This window comes from Pongo pygmaeus, chromosome 15 (assembly GCF_028885625.2).
Source record: "Pongo pygmaeus isolate AG05252 chromosome 15, NHGRI_mPonPyg2-v2.0_pri, whole genome shotgun sequence".
NCBI classification, from domain to species: domain Eukaryota; kingdom Metazoa; phylum Chordata; class Mammalia; order Primates; family Hominidae; genus Pongo; species Pongo pygmaeus.
Genome location: NC_072388.2, coordinates 42,887,695 through 42,896,238, shown reverse-complemented (window position 1 = coordinate 42,896,238; position 8,544 = coordinate 42,887,695). Strand labels below are relative to the sequence as shown.

Below are 8,544 nucleotides of genomic sequence, written 5' to 3'. Positions count from 1 at the left end.
GCACCGTTTCCTAAGCCCGTCGGAAAAACTCAGTATTCGGGTGGGAGTGGCCCGACTTTCCAGGTGCCGTCTGTCACCCCTGGAAAGGGAACTCCCTGACCCCTTGGGCTTCCCGAGTGAGGCAATGCCTCGCCCCTGCTTCGGCTGGCGCACGGTGCACTCACCCACTGACCTGCGCCCAGTGTCTGGCACTCCCTAGTGAGATGAACACGGTACCTCAGATGGAAATGCAGAAATCACCCGTCTTCTGCGTCGCTCGCGCTGGGAGCTGTAGACCGGAGCTGTTCCTATTCGGCCATCTTGGCTCCTCCCCAGAAAGGTACTTTTAAATTAAGATCATATAATTGCCATTTTACTTGTCTTAAATTAAACTAGATCAACCTGCATAAGAAAAACATTAGAAATAAAACTGTGTATCACTGTTTACTTTAGATATTTCTTACCTCGTTTTGCTTTTTGATTTGACTTCATAATGTTAAGTGTTACTCTTTTACACATTTAGATTGTGGAGTTTAGTCAAAACCTTGGCTGAAAGACATACCCAAAATAGCCCTTTAGAAGGTGTACCTTCACTAATCATTCTGAAGGGATTAGAAGACTTTTTTTTTTTTTTTTTGGCAACTCAGAGTGAGAAGACTTTCTTGTGATATGGACTCAATTCAGGTGTTATCGCTACTGGAGAATCTACCTCCCTAGGCACTCATTAAAAATAAAGTAGTGCAGGGAGGGCATACCTGGAGAAAGGAGTAGAAAAATGGAAAATGGGGAGGAAGATTAATGTTAATATTTATGATGATACTGGGGCAACAATGAAGGAAGGAACATCACTCAGAGTGGTGTTTTTTTCCCCTTAGAAATGTTTCCCCATGAGACTTTTTTGGTAATTATTGTTTCTTTGCAATTTTACTGATTTTCAATTAAAAAGGTAAGATGTAGTCATACAGCTTTTAAAAAATAAACACTTCATAATGAGTTTTAAGGTATAACAGTCAGAAAGTTATTAAAACCCATTTATGATTTTATGTAATGTATTTGAGGTATGACATTTTTTAAAACATGTATTATTTTTAAAAAAATCTTGCAAGTAAAATGTGAATGTACTAATTGAGGATCAAACAATATGTTAACAATTTTGTAAAAGCTCATATTTCAAAGTCAATATTTCTGCAGAGAATATGAATCATGAGCATAATCATGTTCTTCTTTTGATTTTAATAACATCACAGAACTTTTTCAAAAGAGGCATGACATTTAAAAATTATGTTAGTATAAATGTGCACAACTATTATTTGTCAATTAAAAATAAATTATACCAAAATGAAAATTATATTACTAGTAGAATCTACAGACAATAAAAAACATAAATGGTATTGACAGTTGAAATATACCATTTATATGTTTTGACATCTAAGATTGTCTTCTCATACCCCCATTTTCTGCACCCTCTTGCCCCCAGGTTATTATATGTACTCTCCTTAGAATGAAAGAATTCCCTAATATTACAGTATTTTGTTAATATTATGAAAATTCTTACTGTCAAGATAGATTTATTTGGGCCAGACTATGAGGCAAGTGGTATAGGGCAGGTAGAGGAGACATTGACTTTGGGAAATCACAAAGACATGAGGGGTATGACAAATATTGATGGCTTAATCAATAGCCTAGAGTGAAAGACACCTATTAATACAAGTTAAGGGCAAATGAAAAGTGAGGTGACTGAATGTGCTATTAGGTTGAAATGGAGAGGTCAAGTTACATATAGAGGCCCAGGGTTAATAGAAGTTAGCATTAGAGGCTTAAGCTGGGCAAAGAAAATGGACATTTCACAGTGAGAATACTTATTTGGGTTTTGTTTGTTTATGTGTGTGTGTGTGTGTGTGTGTGTGTGTTTGAATGTGTTGAATGTGTGATAACTTATTTCCTGACTTTATCAAGGAAGAATTTAAATCAATTATGAAAGCAGAGATATTGGGCCCTCTGCCTCTGGCCATGATGGATTAACATGGGCTGAGTGAGGTACCTGAAACAAATACAAGACAGAACAAAATACTGTAATCAATGGTAGTTCTTTGAGAAAACCAATATTTTACCAGACTGACAAGGAGAAAAGATAGAAAACACAAATTACAAATTACAAATAAAAGAGATGACATCATAGAAGATTCTATAGCTATTAAAAGTATAATTTAGGAATATTATAAACAATTTTATACTAATAAATTTGACTACTTATAGTAAATAGATGAATTATTTACTCAGTCAAGAAAAATAATCTCAAATGTTTTATAGCTATTAAGGAATTTAATTTGCATTCAAAAGTATTAAAGTAAACATCAATAAATTATACTAAACTTTTAAAGAGGAAATCATACCCATTCTACATAATTTTCCCTGGAAAACTGAAGAGGATTGAATATTCTACATTTTATTTGATGAGAACAATATTATCATAATACGAAATTTAGAAAGACTTTATAAGAACAAGAAACAACTGCATAATATTTTCCAAAAACATAGATGCAAAAGAGTCAATAAAATTTTACCAAACCAAATCCAGCAATACAGTGGGACATATCATGACCAAATGAAACTTATCCAGAATAAAAGGTCTTTACATTGAAAACTAATTAATGTAATTCACCATATTAGAAAGGCATAAAAGAAAAAAAAATATGATCATCCCAGTAGATACATAAAAATGCAATTGACAAAATCCAACCTCCATTTCACCCAAACTCTCAGCAAACCAGGAATAGAAATAATTCATGCAATTTGATTGAGGATATTTACAAAAATCCTGCTGCTAACATTGTACATACTGATGAAAGATAGTGCTTTTCCCCTATGACCAGAAACAAATCACTCTCTTACTACTTCTATTAAGCTTTGTACTAGAACTAGTAAGTAAGTTTATTGGGGTTGCAGGAACCAGATCAAGTCATAAAATTAATTGTATTTTAATATACTACCAACAAATATTCACAAATTGAAATTAAAAATGATGTCACTTATTATAGCACTAAAATTATTAACTACTTAGAGATAAATCTGACAATGTGTAAGACATAAACATTAAAACTAGAAAATGTTAGAGAAATTAAACTATAAATAAATGGATTTATGTCTCATGTTCATGAGCCAGAAGGATAAATATTATGGTATAGATTTTCACCAAATTAATCTATAGATTCACAATCAATATCCTAGCATGAGACTTCTTTTTCTTTTGTAGAAATTGGCAAGCTAATTCTAAAATTCATATAGAAATACTGAGGAATTAATGCAAGCCACAAATTTTTAAAGCACCTTAAAAAAGGAGAAAAAGTTGTATGGCAAACACTACCTGATTTCAAGTCTTATTATAAAGCTTGAATTATCAAGAAGAATGGCATCAAGATAGACAAATAACTCAATGGAACAGAAGAGGGAATCTATAAATACACTCTTATACACAAAATACTGATTTTTGACAAAGGTACAAAAGCAATTCACTGGAGAAAGAATTGTCATTTTCAAGAAATGGTTCTGGAATAATTGGATATCTATATGCCAAAAACAAAACAGAACAAGACAAAAAGCATGAGCTCTGATCCATACTCAGGTGCTTTGAACCATGTAAAAATGAACACAAAACACATCATAGACTTCAATGTAAAGCCTAGAACTATAAAACTTCTAAAGGTAAACATAAGTCAGTTTGGCTATTGGATTTTGATTTTTTTTTTAAATCATTTCCTGAGCTAAAATTTCTTCAGGGATTCATAGGCTCTGTTTGGAACTCTCTTCCGCAAGGGAAAAGAAGCTACTATAAAGAACTTAGTGATGAGGAAATAATACAAGTAATATTCCTTTCATAGCACTTTCTTATACATTTTGCCACAAATTGAAAATAGAAACACAGACCGTGTGAGCAGCAAGATCTAGGGACAGAGTTTGAGCCTTGCCACTCTCACCATCCAAAGATTGCTGAGCCCCCATTCGTCTACCGCCAACCACTTCTGACACAGAACATTCAGTCATGGGTAAAAATATCCCGGTGCAGAAGGCCAAATGGGCTGAGCAATATGTTGTCATGAAAGACTGCATGATGTCTGTAACTAAGCAAGGAACTGAATTTTTTTTTTTTATTGGGAGAGGAATCTTCTTACAGTTGCTTATAAAAATGTTGCAGGAGCCTGTAGGTCATCTTGGAGCTTCGTCTCAAGTATTGGGCAAATGACAGAAGCTGCTGAGAAAAACAGCAGATGGCTTGAGAATACAGAGAGAAAATGGAAAGTGAGCTAAGAGCTATCTGTAAATGATGTACTGTCCCTTTTGGAAGAGTTCTTGATCCCCAAAGCTTCATAAGCACAGAGCAAAATCTATTAAAAGCAAAAGGAGGCTACTTTTGTTATTTGGCTCAGGTTGCCGCTAGTGATGATAAGAAAGGGATTGTGGATCAGTCACAACAAGCACATCAAGAAGCTTTTGAAATCAGAAAAAGGAATTGCAATCAACACATCCTATCAGACTGGGTCTGGGCTATAAGCTCTCTGTGTTGTATTGTGAGAATCTGAACTTTCTGGAGAAAGCCTGCTGTCTTGCAAAGACAGCTTTTGATGAAGCCATTGTTGGACTCAATACATTAAGAGTCATATAAAGATAGCATGCTAATAATGCAACTACTGAGAAACTACTTGACATTTTGCACATCAGATACCCAAGGAGATGAAGCTGAAGCAGGAGAAGAAGGTGAAAATTAGCTGGCTTCTCAAATTTATCTACTTCATTCTAAAACACAGTGGACCATTTGTCATCCATATGCCCTGAAAATAATTTTTAAAAAAGGTATAGGTTACTTCTATTTGAATTTCTGTTTTTTCCTATATGGTTTTTTATGTTTTACATTAGAATAGGGCCAATTAAGATTTAGGGAGTTATATGTTTTCATCTTTAGGTGGGCAATATGGGGATGTGAAATTTTCATATAAGCTATAAATGTTTGATACAGTATTTTGCTAAATTGTGGCCTCACAAGGACCTCTGTTATAACTGCCTCTATGTCTAGGCAAAGGAAAGCACCTATATGTTGGTGTGTCCTAATATTGGATTAAAGGGTAATTTGTTCCAGTTTTAGTTGTAGTTGTGCAAACTGTAAGGAAGGAAAAGTTTCCATAACCCTTTTAGGGTTCCTGGCTAGGTCTGAAAGAAAGCAAAGACAGATTAATAGGAGAAAAGCATAAAATATTTATTTAATCAAAGTTTTACAAGACATGAGAGGCTTCAAATTGAAGATGCAAAGACTCAAGGAAAAACTGTCCATTTTAATTCTTAGATGAGACAAAGAGTAGACAGCCATGCAAAAATGTAATTTGACAAAAAGGGAGTGACCTAATGCTAATAGACTGAATGGAGAAACAAAGCCAGGCCTGCGTGTTTATATTTTTCTTGTGCTTCTATGTGTGGCATTCCTTCCTTCTGGATATAAGACAAGAATCCTTCTGGAATAAGGGCCTTATGACCTACTAACAGACAAGGTAGGTCAGGGAATTTCTCTATGGCTAGCTCTCACACAGAAAGGCAAGAAAAGGCCAGAATAATATTTTTACATTTTACATTTGGCTTTGGGGGAGAGGATTTCTGGTGTCTTTGACCTGCCTTGGGGAGGAGAAATTTCAGGGTCCATGGCCTGAGTTGGTGAAGAAAGGGGACCGGGAGAAAGAAGAGCAGGAGAAGGTCAGAAAGATTTTACTTCTGAGCCCCTCTTTTCAGTTCAGCATGCCAAGGCACTGTACTTTGGGAGTGTTCTGAGCCCTGTCAGTGGGACTATTTACAAGGTGGTTGTAGAAATAGGTACCCCATAGGCGTAATATCCTGAACATATGAATGGGTGGAATGCAGTTTCAATGTGTACACCTTGGACTATAGCTTCGGAAATGTTCCTTTATACAAAGCTGTCACTCAATTTCCCCTAGAGAAGGGCAGAAATGATTCCTATTCTTTGTAAAGTTATCTGTTGTTTGCTTTCTTTTTTGTTTGTTTGTTTTTTTGAGACAGAGTCTTGCTCTGTCACCTAGGCTGGAGTGCAATGGTGCGATCTCGGCTCACTGCAACCTCCGCCTCCAGGTTCGAGCCATTCTCCTGCCTCAGCCTTCCCAGTAACTGGGATTACAGGCGCCCACCACCACGCCTGGCTAATTTCTGTATTTTTAGTAGAGACAGGGTTTCACCATGTTGACCAGGCTGGTTTCAAACTCCTGACCTCAAGTGATCTGCCTGCCTCGGCCTCCCAAAGTGCTGGTATTACAGGTGTAAGCTACCATGTCTAGCCTTATTTTTGCAACTCTTATTTATTTATTTTTAAATATTTTGAGCAACCTAACAACAAATGTACAAATAAAGATGCTGTAAAGTGAATTGCTTGATATCCATTACTTCATGTATATCAAGTATAGCAGTAAAAGACAAAACTCATGTGTTCAACTTTTAAAGGTATTTTGCTTTTGTGATTTTTTAAAATACTTACCTAACATGAATGTGCTGTGAAAACAGTTAATAGGGAAATAATTTGAGATGATAGCTATTTTGTTTAATGTCTTATGAAATTTTAATGAACAATTTAATCTTAATCATTGTTAAGAACATGTGTAATAAACTGATATAAGTAGAATACAAGTTTTATGAATGAAAAAAATAGAAATGTGCTCTCCATTTTTCTTTAGCTTACTTTGTTTTTCATTTAATTTTATGTTAAGAAATTTTTTATTTTTTTTGCCAATATTTAATTTAGAAGGTATTACCTTGTTTTTCTCCTGCTTTCAGTGTACACTTTTGAAATGTGACTGATATTAATATGTACTTTTCACCACCCTTTTTCTTTGCTGTATTTATTGATTTGTAATACTTTGAAATTTTAGTGATTAATTCTAACATAAACAATTTTAGTCCTGCTCATAAATGATCTAAAATTTGTCTTTTTTATTGGTGAGGAGCTGAATGTAAGTATATAATAGAATATCTATAAGCAATAAATACTGGAAGACTAAACCAGTAGAATGTTTAGAGCTTTAGAAAGTACATACACATTTTCTGCTGAAACTAGAATTGTGATAGTAGGAGGAGCTGCTGGAGAGGGCTGGGTCTGGGGGCATCAGTGATTTCATAAGGATCATTGGACCAATGTGGAGTCAGAGGAGAAAATGAAAAATCCTGTCTTAGACATATGAGTTAATAAACAGAGACAACCTAGAGATACAAAGAATGACTGATTTGGGGCAATAAAGCTAGTGTCATATTTTAGGTGAAAATTTTCTGAACCATGTTTTAAATATTTATATTTTTTTGATTGATTAGTAGCAACTTGTCTTTGAATACTAGGACTTTTTATTTTGTAAGTTATTGGAGGAAGATATTTGAATTGTATTTGAAGAATTTGATCTAATTTAAGAGAAAATCCATACCTTATTTTTAATTTATGGATGAAATATAAATAAATATTGCAAAGTTTTAATAAATCAAAGAGGAACTTTTACTACAGATTAATATTAGATTGACCTTATAGTATTAATTTTATAATGAAATATTTATATATCTGTGAGAGACTGAATATGTAAATGGACAATGACCAGGTCATACGTAAAAACAGAACTCTGACTCACAACCTCTGTGGCAATCAGACCTGGAAGCCAAAAACCACAACCTCTGTAGCAATCAGCTCTGTATGGTCAAAACTTGGTCAATAACTACCAGCATCCCTAATTTTTGCCCCGTTTCTAATTTAGGACTAACTAGAGAAAACAAAAGACTACTCCATAACCAACATAGGATGCCCTACTTCTATTTAGCCAGGCTTCAGCTTTCCTATGCTGAACAAGCTCCAATCAGAGCATACCCGAAGGCTTCCAATTTGTCTAGTTTTTGTACTGCACTCCTTCCAACTGCTTTTGAATCTCTGCAAGATGCAGGTGATAGTGACTGATTCTCTGGCTATAGCAAGCTCTGAATAAATAGCCTTAGCTTATTCTCATTTGGATGGTCTTCATTTATTTTCACATTTGGAAATATAAATTTATGGGGTATCAAAAATTATAAAATCCAAACATTCTCATTTAAAATTCTTAAATAACAATTTTTGTATATAAATACTCAAATTGTCTGGTGACAGACACTAAACATTTGGTGAAACTCAGCTAGACGTTGAGAAGCAGTCAATTCTAATTTAAATACTAGCTTTTCAGTCATTCTTGATTTTGAAATATGGATTTTCACATTCATACTTTGAAAAGTAACCAAGATGATCTGAAAATTATTTTAATATATAATATATATAAGTCCTATAATTAACCCAGGATCATACCTGATAATTTAAAGCTTTATCCAGAAAAGAATTTTGACTTTCAGTTAGTTGGTGAGGAATATTCAATATTTAGATAAGAAATTCAATTATCTTTTCACAGAAGCCAAGATGATTAGAGTTCAGAGAGCCAGAGGCACTCTGCTGTTTCATTTTAACATATAGCTGAACCAATTATATTTTAAAATTTTTTTTCAAGAAAGTGGATCTGC

General features: G+C 34.3%; 1 pseudogene; it reads left to right on the top strand.

The window, feature by feature from the left end:
* The first annotated feature begins 3,991 nt into the window (after window positions 1-3,991).
* Window positions 3,992-4,742, top strand: LOC129012968 (14-3-3 protein zeta/delta-like; annotated as a pseudogene).
* Window positions 4,743-8,544: the final 3,802 nt, after the last annotated feature.